Below are 14,792 nucleotides of genomic sequence, written 5' to 3'. Positions count from 1 at the left end.
ATTGACCTGGATTATAATGTCTGTAATTTTGTGCCAATTCTATTTTCTCAAAAAAGTATTCATAATGCGTTTATATTTTCACTTATATATAAAGGACTGCAATTAGTTTACATAGTCAAGTGTATTGCAAGCGTATATTAATTGCAGAGCTCTCTGCAATCTCTTCCGGATTCTATCATAAAAAAACAGAACAAAATTTTTCTGAGTTAGCAAAATGCCAGCCGAGAGATGAAAGAGTATTAATCATGCTCCAAATGCAGTGTTTAAACTTCTCTCCAAAATGCCTTGTCTCCGAACAGCCTGGTAAGTTCTTGTTTCGCAAAATGCCTTGAGTCTTCTTCATTTCAATACTTGAATTTCTTTTTAATATTCTCCTGACCATTAATCGTCTGGTTGCTTTAAAACAATTGCGTCGCCATTGACACAAAGACACGGCGCCTTCGTAAACATAAGTCCGAGCAACAAGTCCCCATCAATCAAATGCTTCTCTCAAAGATCATTGCACTTAACAAATCAAAACAAAATTACACACAGTGAAGGCATTATTAGCAATAGAAATCATCAGAAACTATTGAAGAAACAGCTCGTTCCTTCGGCGCTACAAGATGCCTATGCATTACAACCTGAGGACGATAATACAGCAGCTGCAGCTCCAAGCTTTCTGGAAGTTTTCAAGAAGAAGCTCATTGCAATCAACCATCTAGTTGGTTCATACACTTGGGTTAACATTGTGAGTTGCTTCTTATACACAACAATGAATGATATGAAGATTTTTCATTTTTTTATCCTTTTTAGATTCGCAGAAATGAGATTCGAATTTTGTTTTTACAGGTTTTTGGGAGTGTATCAGCTTCTTTACTTCCAGTACAAAGTCTTGCTGATTTGACTCCAAGATTTTTCATTGAAATATTGAAGGTAGATATTGTTTATTAAGTACTGAGAAAGAATTAATAAAAGTTCCAAACTACGTACATGAAAATGATTGATTGAATAACACCGGTTCTTCTGGACATATATTTCAGGCCATTGTCCCCACATTACCGATGAACATTTTTCTGACGGCCTTAACCCAGATTTGTGATGTTGAAATAGACAAGGTATATATAAATATAAACGATGCTCAGGACCAGACATCTAAATTTACTAAATTTGAATTAGAATTAAAGCTGTATAGAGCGTTGTCCAACCCTAATTCTAGTTTAAATCCCAATTTTATAAATTTTAAACGTTGGTACCTCCCAGACCTGAGCATGACTTTTTAATATTCATTAATTGATCAATTTTTCAGAGTTTTACCTTGGGATTTATGTCTGACTTTCTAATTTGTAATCTTTTTAATATTCATTAATTGATCCCAATTTTTCAGAGTTTTACCTTGGGATTTATTTCTGGATCTCCCCCACTTCTCTCGATCCAAATCTTGTGTTTTCTATGTGGATGCGCTTATTTCCCTGCCCGTTAAGTACCCCACTTGCACGCTTCTGTAACATAATTTAATGAATCATATTGCTTCCAAGGGTTTGACGGTGATTTTTAAGCAGTTTTTTTACTATCCTTCCGATTTCGAATCTTAGAGAGATAGGGACACAAAATTGATTTATACTTTGTATATCTCCCTCCTTTAATTGAGAAAAAGATGAAAATAGTCTACAAAACATAATATTGACCCAATCCAAATTAATAGTCTAATTGATTGTTCTTAATCTTGGTTGCAGCTTCCCTTTTTCAGATGGAGGTCACAGACATTTATGGCTTCACTCACTCTCGTGATTCTGACGGGATTTACACTTCAGCTACCTTTTTGCATGCACGTGCAGGTATATACAATCTATTCATCTTGCAAATAATTATTGATTAGCTCACATGTCATAATTTTGTCTTTCTCTTTTATTTTTTGTAACTTTTACGAGATAGTTTAATTTTGATTCATATATGCAGAAATACGTGCTTGGTAGACCTTTCGTACTTGCAATACAAAAACATTAATTTTTACCAAGATTTACCATGTCCATATTCGCATTCGTAAATGGTATTCTGAAGGTAATAATTTCGACTTTATTTTATAAATGTACAAATTCTCATTAATAAATAATAAATGATTACTAATTTATTTCTTTAAGTGATATTTTTTTTTAACAAGATTTACCAGACATGGAAGGCGATAAAAAATTTGACATGAAGACGCTATTGTTGGAGAATTTACAAATAAAACACACAAAACACACTATTTTATTTCTTCAACAACACTCCTCACTAATTACAACTCTTATTTTTCACTCTCTACACCTTAGAGATTTTGTTACTTCACTTGATGGTTAAACCAAAGGGGAGAGGGGGTATTCATACATGATACAAATTAATCACAATCATTCATTTATTTAACTACTACATAAATTCTCACAATTCATTAAAACCTACCACTCACCTACTTCACCAACCACACCTACCACACCTAACACAAATAATTCAAATCTCACCAACCATACCTACTCATGGAATCTTCTATGAGTTGGGCTGGAATTTATTCATCTTGGATCAAATTTATGATCTAATAGCTATGTGTCCTTTTAGAGAAAGGAAAAGTCGGTAGATCATAATTATGATGTAATATTCAATTTATTCCCATCAGTTCAAGGAGAATTAAATAAATAAATCATAGAACAGAAATAATTGGCTTACAATTTTTTTTTCTTTTTCCGAAAAGGCGCTTCCACTATGTGTCAACACGATGTTATTGGGCCTTGGATGTGCTCTCATCGCTGGGGCTTCTTCATCTTTCATGAAAAATAAGTTTGTCACTGTAAGAAATTTAGCCGTATATTTTTTTATGAGATGATGATCTTGATAACTTAAAAATTATTATTAATGATTTTTCTTTTAATTTTTTTGCAGATAATTGGGCACAGTATACTCGCTTTGATTTTGTGGCTTCAATCTTAAAAAGTTGATCTCGATAATTTTGAATAAACATTTGGTTTTTACATGTTAATTTGGAAGGCAAGTGATTGATTAATCTCCTTTAATTGTGATTACTGAGTAAATCTAATTAATCAATTTTTATAATTTTCTCCTTCTTTATTAATTAATTTCCATTATTTTTTCCCTTCTTCAATTAGTGATTCAACTTCTAACATAAATATAAATATGTTGTTTATTTGTAGTTAAATTATGTTGAATTCATTTTCTACGACAAGAAGGAAAGGAACTAAGGTTGCATGTTTTTGGAATCTTTTTTTCCTACTTACAGTACCTGTTGTGTTATGCTGCTGTATTTTCCACTAGCCCTCCGTTTAATGAATGAATTAAGTTTTTTTTTTTTTTAATTTGGGATAAAGTAAGTTGTAATGAAAAGTACCCAATTTTTTAAAATTTTAATATACGCCTTAATATGGCATATATTAAAATGAGTTGTAATTTCTTCTTCATTAAACGGAGTTTTTTTTTTAATTTGGGATAAAGTGAGCTATAATGAAAAGTACCCAATTTTTTTAAATTTTAATATATGCCTTAATATGTCCTCTTCAGATGATATTTTATTATAGCTTTAATTATTAATTTTTAAGCAATTTCTTCTTCATTTCCGCTGCTTCTCTATTTTTTCTTCATCTTCATCTTCATTTCATCATCTTCATTTAGGCGAATATGTTGGATGAGCTGGTTTATTTTACAATTGAAAACTGTGAATTTTGACTTCAACAGAAATTCCTTATATGCCTTGTAATATTAATAAATTTTTAACTGCGTTAACGTAATGGTGTGAAGTGACAACAATGTAAATATTATGTGGTAAAATATATTTTTCATTAAACATTGGTACTAACTTGACATGACAGAAAAATTTCAGTGGAAAAATTATAACATTCCTTAATGAAAGGAAACAAATTTATTTGTATTTATATATTATTTTATTTATTATTTTTATCTTACTATTATGAAAGATTAATGAACATCATCAAAGAGTATAATTGGGAGAAAAAGAGTCGATATGACCAATTCTAAAATTAAAGGAGTCTATATGACCATTTAAGCACATTTTGCGGGTGCATTTCCTTAAAATTTTGACAGAAAATTTGAACTACTTATTTATTGCAATCCAATAGTAGATGATTAATGAACATCATTAAATGCTACCTTTCACTTTAAATGTTTGCAATTGATTAAATTAGAAAAAAAAGTTTGAAATAACGTTATGCTTGAGAAATAGAATAGATTTCAATTTACCCCCTATTTATAATGACAATATTTAATTTACTCCTTAAAATTGTGAAAATGTCAATTTAACCCCATTAGAAGATAAAAAAAGAAATCATCAACATACCCTACATTTGCCATCATCATTTGAATGAAAAAAATTTAAAATTTTCATATTTTTGAGAGATAAATTGAAGATTATCATTTTATTTAGTAGATTAATTGGAATTTATCCTAAAAAAATTAAATATTTACCATTCATAAGTTATAAATGCATAACCCAAATATGAAAAGGTTTGCTCCCCAATTTTGCGTCAACAAAATTAATCTACATGCTTAACTAGCCTTCAAAGACTTCAGCAACTACTGAGTTCCCAAATTGCAAAATTTTCCACCTTAGAAAGCCAACATTGATTGGTCGAAGCTAGTATAGCCTACAACCCCATACTCTTTGATTGGCACAATTTGCTCCAACTACCAAGATTTAATTGACCCCAACAGTGTCAGTGTTGATTAAACATTTTTTTGATTGGCACCAACGGTCAGTTTTTGGAAAAAGACTGCAGCAGCAAGCCATCTGGTCTAGGAAAAAGACTGCGACAGTAAGCCATCTGGTCTAGGATCTTTCTTTGAATGTAATTGCATAGTAGTTGTAAAGGCTGTTGGGATTATGTGCTCATTTAAAGTATATTAATTTATTTTTTGATTAATAAAATATGAGATATTTTTCAATTGCATAAATATATTGAATAAGGTCCGTTTAATTATATTATATGTATTTATCTAATCATTATATGGATTCATAAAGACATAAATACAAGTTATCTTATGATTAAATAAATTAAGTTTGCAATTGATAAATAGAGTTGGGCGCTCTATTTATGTTTAGACTGTGGTAAATTCATTGAATGATTTGTCTTAATCATGTATGAATTTACTGATGTAGCTTGACTACATTGAGCTAGATCACATATGAGATTTAATTAACCTTGAAATGACTGTCAAACTTATTAAATCTCATATGCATTGATTTTACTGTAATCTTAATCTTCAGTTAGTTATGATTTCATGATTGTAATTGTTATTCCATTTGAGTTACCAATGGGCACGACACACAATTGTGGTCAAGATTACCCGGTATCTTGGTGGGAGCATTTATGAGTATTGGAGTTATAGATTAACAATATAGAATTTGTACAACACATCTCTTGATGGGTTTTCGGCACTTGATCATAGAATTTTTTGGTCAGAGTGTGTCAACATATTTAGTATGTTGAAAATGATCATTAGAGAAAACCAGTAAGTATCAAGGAATAAAATGTTAGTAAATTGATTGGACAATTGAGATATCGATTTAATTAACAATGTGGTACAAAGCATTATACAGTAAAGAAATCAATGTGGCTTGGGACAAATTATTATTCGAGCATACAATTATGGAGGTCAGTTCCAATCTTTTAGTGGAGTATATTTGAAATTAAATAATTGGGCTAGTTTAATTACAGGCTTAATTATTGTAGCCACTATTGTATGTTTCCAAATGATCCCCGGGTTAGCTCATTTAATTGACTGCACCACTACTGGATTAATAAGAAAGATAACTAGCTATTTGGGTCAAAAGCCTAAATATATTATTTAGTGAGAGGCTGCATTAATATGCTTGAGTGCAAGGGGCCTTGTGTTATTTTACAAGGTGGGCCCCTATAACACAAAAATAAGTAACCTGACTTTTGTTTTAATTATTTTTTAATTTAAATCAAAAGGGATTTAATAGAATTAATTAATAAATAAATATGGATCCTAGGGTTTCCACTAGATAGAAATATAAAAGGGCTTATTTTCTCCCAAAAGAATGAGAGTAGCCATTTTATACAGGTCAGAGAAAAAGATTTTTCTCTCAATTGTTGAGAGAAAAATTTTCTCGTGCTAGTTGCTTTAGTGGTGATAAAGGCGCCCACACGTCAAGTGCAGATCAAACTTGAGTAATAGCCTGGAAGATTATTTGGTGGTGGCGGATCGTAATCTACAGGAGTGGTGGTGACGGATCGTGATCTAATAGGAATGGTGGTAACGAATTGTGATCTGGGAGCCTAAATCACTTCAGCGGAAAAAGCCAAATTGGATTTTTAAAGTACGATTTCTAGATTACAAATTCTTATATATTGTATGAAAGCGATCCTAAAAGTTTTTATAAAATATTTAAAACACTAATGTTTCTCCAACAAAGGCATATTCATCTCTTCTTAGAGATGGTTTTTTAGGAGGCTGATATTCAAGACATAGTTAAAAGTTAATTAAATTTTGAGTTTTTTTTTTATATTTTTTTAGTGTTGTAGCTGCTAAAAGTAAGGAGATCTTATAAAAAATTTCACATAATGTTCCAATGTTGCCTCTTGGCACTAGCTATTGGCATCCCTCGAACTCTTTTAAAAACTCTTGCTAACTTTTATTCTATTAATAACCCTACACTCTTCCTTTTGAGTAAAGTGATAAACCTATAAATTTTCACTGAACCACCACAAAATAATCCCGAGCATGTTTGGAGTCCGACAACCTCAGACCAAAGAAACTCACCAGTGGCCTCTACATAAATTCCAAAAATGAAGCCGTTTTAACAAGAGTAGAAGAAGCCAATATAAAGTCAACTATTACCATTAGTTAAAAAAAAAAGGTTTGCATATTTTTTAAACAAAAGCTCTCTTTCATCACTTTTAACTGTTAGAAAATAATCCTTTGGTGAAAACCATCACCTAAAATCTCAAGAACATTAATGTTGTATCACCAACAATTAATAAATAAATATGTGGAACCACACCTGAATCCATATTGTTTAGTTACTCACTAGAGCCATGCGTTTTTTCTTACAAATCAACATGTTATCCTTAAGAATCCTTTAATTTTCTCTCTGCACTCTCTTTGATGATGGGATGCTAGAAAAGAATAGAATGTTGTGTGTAATCTGGGGACCATAACCACTTATATAGATAAATCTCTTGTTATCTTTAGGTATTTTTATTTTAGCTCATTAGAAAAATATAATTTGCCATAAAGTTTCTATACATTAAAACCCAAATTACTGAAAATTTAATAGATCACTTTTACTTGGATTTAACCTTATATGATAGTTTGCAACGTATAATTATTCACATATAAGCTAATGTTGGATTAACGATCCAACAATCTCTCACTTAAGCTATATGGGTAACCTAATAGCCATGCTTGTTTTCACTAAATTTTTGTTAAAGTTCAATTCGAACCAATTGGGTAGTTCTCACCTGATGTAGCTCAAATCTAATTCAAACAAATAAATTTATATTTAAGAAAAGCTTGTACTACGTTTGGATTTAGGTGTGTGTTTGTGTGTGTGTGTGTTTTTTTTTTTTTTTTATGTTTAGGGCAGGTGGTTTAGTTAAGGTAGCTTTGGTGATGAGCAAAAGGACGCAAAGTGAGCTGAGGTAGCCATATGAGGAATAATATGGGAGAGCTCAGTAGAGCCTGATAAGATTTAATTTAGGGAGTTGATGTAGGGCATTAATATATGCTTAGGAGTAGCTCAGATGTATTGGGGGGTAGTTCAAGTGCTCTAACAAAATACTTAGCGTAACATGGTAGCTCAAGTAAGCTTATATGTGAAACATAATTTGGATCTCAAATTAAAAATATAGCAAAACAAACACAATTGTAAAGAATATACAATATTTAGGTTTGACTTTGGCCTACATTTGTGGGAGTAAGTAATTGCCAATCCACTATATAAATAAGAGGTTATATAAGATTTTACATTACAAAAGATTAATAACATAAGCTAGATAGCTATATAGCTATATAGAGATTTTGACCTTGATAAAGATGAAGATAGTGAAGATGATGAAGGTAGAGAATACAAATGGCCTTTTAGAAATAGACAAGTAGGTGATGATCTAAAACATGGAGTGAAAGATAAGGAAGTATGTGCGTGAAAAGAGAAAAAGAAAGTAGAGAATGTAAGGAGATAATAGCCTCCGATATGGGTGAATAAGAAATTTGTATAGTGGAGACTAGTGACAAAGAGAATACAAAACAATTAGAACTAGATGTCATCCTTAAATTAAAGGAGAGAATGTTTTCAGGGTTATGTCTCATATTTAGGAAAAAAGAACAAGAATATTCATTTTTTGCTAGTTTTATTCTTTTTCATAAATGTCTTAAAGCATCCGACCTTGATAATTGATTTCCAAGCCATCCAATGTAATAAATTCTTCTAAATGGAATCCTTATATTGCTCCAAGTATTGTGCCCATTTTGCCCTTGTAATTTTTCCAGGTGTCATTTTTTTATTAGTCTAAAAATATCATTCCAAATTTTTCCTCAAACAATCATGCTTTACAAAAATAATTGTATGAACTTAACTTTATTGTCATTACCAAAATATATCTATAACCAATCCGATCTATCAATCATACCAACATAAGATCAAAGCGGCCTTTGTTACAACTATTATAACTCGACTAAGTAATGGTCACTATACCAATACAACTGAATAAGATAGATCATGATATAGATGTGTAGCATTAAAATTTTATGTAGTATGATCATAACATGCTTTTCTTCAATTGGCCAACTTTAAGCCTTAGTGAGATCAAACCGTACAAAAATCAGAGTGTAAACTATTCAAAATTGTATCTCTATAGAAAATAACCCCAAATATCCATAATTGAAATAATCGAAATATGTCTATAACATAAAAGCATCTAAAATTACAAACACCCATTAAAACTAAATATCCTTTAATGACACGACATCCATAAGAGTAATGTGCTGATGAAATACTTTGAGTAGTAATCCCTTAATAAGCAAATCTACAATCATGGAGTTGGTGCCAATGTGCTTTATAGAAAACTGTCCACTTTGAACTCTTTTTTTAATAACTAGAAATTTGATGTCTATATGTTTTGACTATGTTAAGCTCCTATTGTAATTAGAATACAATATTGCTGACTGATCTTCACAAAATAACTTAAGTGATCTGTCAATGTGGACAATTGCTGATATTAAAGGGATAAGTCAGTCCATGTGCATGCATAGAATACTACTAGAGGAGATTAGAAACGAATCCTATGAGAGTTCGCGATTTTACAAGGAAAAGACGAAGATATTTCATGGCAAAATGATTTTGAGAAAGGAGTTCTCTGTTGGTTAAAAAGTTCTTTTTCATTCTAAGCTTAAACTTTTTCTTGATAAATTACGTTCTCGTTGGATAGGACCTTTTATTGTTACTAATGATTTTCCTCATGGTGCAGTTGAGATTTGGAATCCGATCTTTGACAAAGTTTTTAAGGTTAATGGTCATTGCTTAAAACTTCTTTATGAAGGTTTTTCGGTGAATATTGTGGAGGAAGTAGCTCTCGAGAGTCCCATTTATGGAGATTGATGCATGAATGTGTCTAACCAAAGACATAAAACAAATGCGCTTTTTGGGAGGCAACGCAAAGGATTTATTTATTTTGATTTTTTTTATATCTTTTGTTTTTAATTTTGATTCAGATTGTTTAAATAATGTTTTTGCTTATTTTGGCCAGAAGAAATTTTTTGGTTAGGCGTGCCCACGTCTTAACTAATAAGTACTTCTGTGATTTTAAAGTAAAATGGTTATAAGGCTTGCCCATATGCTTATTAAAAAAGTACTTCTGAAATTTTTAGTGTCTCAAGTGTCTCCTAAAAAAAAAAGTTTTTTTAATTATTTTATTTATTTATTTTTAAAAAAAAGAAAAAAGAGGTTTTTTTATTTAAAAAAATAAAAACGAAAAAAAAAGTTTTTTTCTTTTATTTTATTTGAAAAAAATTAATTAATAAAAAAAATTTACTGTTCACAAAATTCCTAATTCACAAAAATTTGTTTTCTTTCCAGCAGCATCCCAAGCATCTCGCGTCTGCACCAGCATCACGTGTCACCAGCCCACAAAGTACCAGCAACCAACATCCCGCGTTTGCACCAATCGCGCAACCAGCGCAAGCATCAGAGCAGCAGCCGCGAGCACCATCCCGCGAGTAGCAGCCGCGCTCACCAACCATCCCGCACGCAGCTCCATTGCACAACCAGCAGCACACCATCCCTCGTGCAACCAGCCCGCGCGCAGTAGCCTGCGTCTCCAGCCCACGTATCTAGCAACCAACAGCCGCGTGCCTGCAATCACCAGCAGCCGTGCATCCCAAATCCCAGCCGCATTTGCAAGCAGTCCACATCCAGCATTCCGGCCACGTGAATCATTACCCATGAGTGAAATTATTGTAACAATGCTGAAGAGGAAAGCATCAACTTCCAAGTCATCAACGTCTAAAAAGAAACCCGTCGCAAAGAAATCCAAGATTGCTGCTCCCACTACGGTTCCATGGAACACAATTTCAAATTCACGCCAAGCCGTGAGACAAAGATCAAAACATGGAAAGGGCATGAGTGTTTTGCCACTTGCTGAATCCAATCTCGGATGTTGCCTCACATTCATGACTCAACAAGAGAAAGAGAGGTACAAAGATATTTTCAAGCGCAAAATACTTCCAGCTAAGTATATTCATTACCCGACTCTTGAAAAGTTAAATGTTAAGGATAATTTTAATTCTTTGATAGATAAGATTGGTTTGCGTAAATTTGTTGATGTTGATTGTTTGGGTTATGTTGAGTTGATTAGGGAGTTCTATGCTACTTTTCAATTTAATATACCAAATGATTTTACTTTGCATACTCCGGATGTTATAAAGTTTAGGTTAATGGGACGAAATTTTTCACAATCTATCTTAGATTTTAACCTAGCTTTAGGATTCATTGATGATGATTATTCTTCTAGTGATGCATATTTAGGGACAACTTGTGACTTTAGCGAAAATTTTGAGCCTTATGGTCTTTGGCGTAATTTATCTTTTGATCACAATGCCTATGACCCGAGTAAATCAAAGAGCTCTTTCTTACGTGATCCTGTTTTGAAATGTGTGCATCGGTTCTTAGCACATAATTTTTTAGGAAAAAAAAGATCACTCGGGAGTTTTCTCTAAAACTGAGTTTTATTTTATCTGGTGCATGTTAAATGATGTGAGGCCTAATTTAGATTTTTGGTTAGCAGAACAATTTCAGAGTGTGCTTAAACGGTATAAGACTTTATTTCTTGGTCCATACATTACTCTGTTAGCTATAAACTTATGTTTGCTTCATCTTGACAATAATGATTTGCATCCAGCTTGCAAAAAAGAATTTTTGGATATGTCTGTGTTTGAAAGAACAAGTGTGGTCAAATTCAAGGAGGGGAGATTTCAATTTATTGAACCAGGACCCACTCAACCTCCAAATAAGCTTTATGCTAGGAGTGGTGCTACCTCTGATGACGAGTTTGACGACGAAACTGCTGCCCCACCAACTATTCCTTCTACATCTGCACCACCTTTGAGTATTCAGTTAGAGAAAATAGAGCACAAGTTGAACAAGATGGAGCAGAATTTGGCCGCATACTTCGAGAGTATGGGATTTATCCCACTATTTCCGCCAAGCCCATAGACATTATGTGGATCAAAGCTCACAATTCGGGGAAGTTTTGCCTTTAATCTTTTATCCTTACGCTTTAATTTTTATGTGAGCTTTGATTATCTAACATTGGGGACAATGTAAGTTCTTGGTGTGGGGGAGGGATTTTTACAATATTGATGTTTGGAAGTATTATTTTCACTCTGCTCATCCTTAAATAATTTTGGAGTTAGCATGCTTCATATATTATTTTTTTAATTTTCTTTTCTTTTTCACTACTCTTTTCCCCATCTATCTCAAATTATTTACATATATTTTTATTTTATCATATTCTTTCATCACTCACATTTTATCTTTCACTTTTTATATTACTACATACATCTTTCTCTCTTCTTATCCTTTTTACCTTTCCTTTTATATATCATTCATACATTCTTCTCATTCTACACCACTATTGATGGTTGATTCATTTGAAGAGTGTACATGATTTGATGGCAAATTATCAACTTTGTGAGGATTTGAGCCTATTAGCAACCACTTTGCTCTAATTATTTTTGTTATGTGAATATCAATCTTAGTTTGTTTATTCTAGAACTTGCTTTTTTATGCATGTTGAAGCTACATTACTAGATTTTATGCATTAAAATGATAAGGGCAAACCACTTTTCATTTTTCTATTTTTGCATTTTTCTTCCTTTTCTCCACCCGAAGACCTTTATTTGTTATCTTTGTTTAAGCCTTAACCATTACCCATCTAATTCTCTCCATCTACTTACATATTTTCCTTCTTTTTGAACTTCAATTTAAGGAGATTTTTGGACTCATTGTTAGGATATATTTTGTATATATTTTGTTGCTCTTGCTACCTTGAATAAAGTTTCTCAATTAGATCAACAAGCATTATGCTTGAATAAAATTGTGCAAGGTTCATTTCTTTGTTTGATTCATCACTAAAAAAAAAAAAACAAAAAAACAGAAAAAAATTGAAAAAAAGAAAAGAAAAGAAAAGAAAAGAAAAAAATGTTTACATTCTTGGCGACTGGAGTATAAATAAGTATTTTGATATCATAAGGTTCATTCCATGAGTTCATTCTTCTCATTTTGATCTCTTTTTCTTTCATAGACCTTTCTTTTTCATTTAACCCATTTAACCCCGTTACAACTTTTAAGACCCTTAGATTTTTGCATTTAATTCATGTTTTGTGGATTAAGATGTGATGTATAAGCAAGCTTATGGTAATAGAATTCTTTGATTTGATTTGAGTGCATAAATGATACCCTAAACACTTTGAGTGCATGGAGTGAAGTCAATGAGAGGGCTATTAAATCTTGTTGCACTTGAATTTTGAATGGATCTTCTTGGTGGTTGAATGTTTTTCTTTTATATTAGCTTATGAGATCCTATGCTTTAAAATCCTTATCTCTCGAACGTTGATCGACTTAAATTCTTGAAGTATGCTTGGTTAAGATTGTTTTCGGATGAGTTGAGATGAGAATTGAGTGGAGATTTGGGCTTAGTCTTGAGTTATATGCTTGAGGACAAGCATTATCTTGGTGTGGGGGAATTTGTTAGAGTACAATTTATGCACTAGTTTTGCATTGTTTACTTCCTTTAATATCGATGTTTTGCACTTAATAATAGTGATTTACTTGTGTTTTATTTTTGTAGGTGCAATTCTATTGATTGGTGCTAAAATTGAGCTACAAGATGATGCTTGAGGATGATTGTTCTCCTAGAGAAATTATGAGCTTCAGAAGAACTTTGTTGATATGGCGTAGGCGCGTGCTGTCAACTACGGACTTGCAGTTTTTAGTTTAACATGTTTTGTCTTTTTGGTTATTTTTGTAATTACGAATTTAATATTTAGATAATATTTTAGATATTAGTATTTTATTTTAAAAAGAACTCTAGAGGAGAAGAGAGGGAAGAGAATTTAAGAGAGGAATCTATTGTCAAAAAAAGAAAAAAAAGAAACCCTAGATCTAAATTTTTCTCTTCTCTCTATGAAGAACTAAACCTATTATTCTTGTTGAAGCTTAATGAAGCTTTGATTCATCACTAATGTGAGATCTTTCTTATGCTTTAATTTTTTTATTACTTTTTGGGTATTTGTTTATTCTCTAAATTATTGTCATGATTATGTTTGTTAATTAGATAATTGGCCACTATTTAATTATCAACTTAATCTATTGTCAATTAAAAGATTCATCGTATGAAGATTTTAATGTTTGTGACAAATAGCATAGCAGTACGTTGTGTTATAAGAATAAACAATCTAATTTAAATGAACCATCGTATGCGTTTGTTGATCAAGATTTGGGTCTCTCTAGTTTTTCAGGCTGTCAATTGATTAAATCCTATGATTGTATCTAAGGTTGTCTATTGATTAGGGAAATAACCAATGGTCGTACCTTGGTTATCGACTAGTTAAGGAGAGATTGGCTATTAGAGGGTCTCAGTAGCAATAACCAGTCTATTCATAAATAGTAATGATTTATATTTGAATCAATGATCAGTAGTCGAATCAAGCTGAGTTAATTCCTTCAACTAGAGCTTTCCCCAATTTGAATTACAATTTTGAATTTGCATTCTTGTTATTTTAATTTGATTTTTATTATTGTCAACAATCCCCCTATTTTGCATTTTACATTTTAAAAGGATTTAAATAATTACCGATCTTTGTGGACACGATCCTGCTTAATCACTATACACAATTTATTTAGAGTAGGTATTTATTTTTGCTGGCTTCGATAACCATCATCAATTCTCGGGGATGAGGGAACTAGTTTGTTAATGATGATTAATTATCCAATTCATCAATTCTCAGGGAACATTTATGACTGGATAAATAAGATTCCTCATTCAGTCCTAGCATTACAGCCGAGTGAAAAAACAATAAGCTGCATAATATTCTCAAATTTTGATTTGATTTTTGGTCCATGAAATCTAAATGACAAAATCTTTTAATTTCGTTAATTGAAGAGTCGTCTATTCTTATTTCTCTAGACTTACATCCGTAAAATAGTTTTTATTTTTAATTAACGTACACATACTTATGAGACTCTATCCCAGTTCTAGGGAGACCGTTTCTTACGCTAGAAGTAGACCCTG

The 14,792-nt window shown here is 31.8% G+C and overlaps 1 pseudogene; it reads left to right on the top strand.

Moving 5' to 3' along the window:
* Positions 1-280: 280 nt before the first annotated feature.
* LOC112497612 (coumarin 8-geranyltransferase 1b, chloroplastic-like) lies at positions 281-3,209 on the top strand (annotated as a pseudogene).
* The last annotated feature ends 11,583 nt before the right edge of the window (positions 3,210-14,792 follow it).

The sequence above is a fragment of the Citrus sinensis genome, chromosome 5, assembly GCF_022201045.2.
Source record: "Citrus sinensis cultivar Valencia sweet orange chromosome 5, DVS_A1.0, whole genome shotgun sequence".
In the NCBI taxonomy this organism is placed as follows: domain Eukaryota; kingdom Viridiplantae; phylum Streptophyta; class Magnoliopsida; order Sapindales; family Rutaceae; genus Citrus; species Citrus sinensis.
The sequence above is the reverse complement of the archived record's forward strand: the minus strand, read 5'-3'. Positions and strand labels throughout refer to the sequence as shown.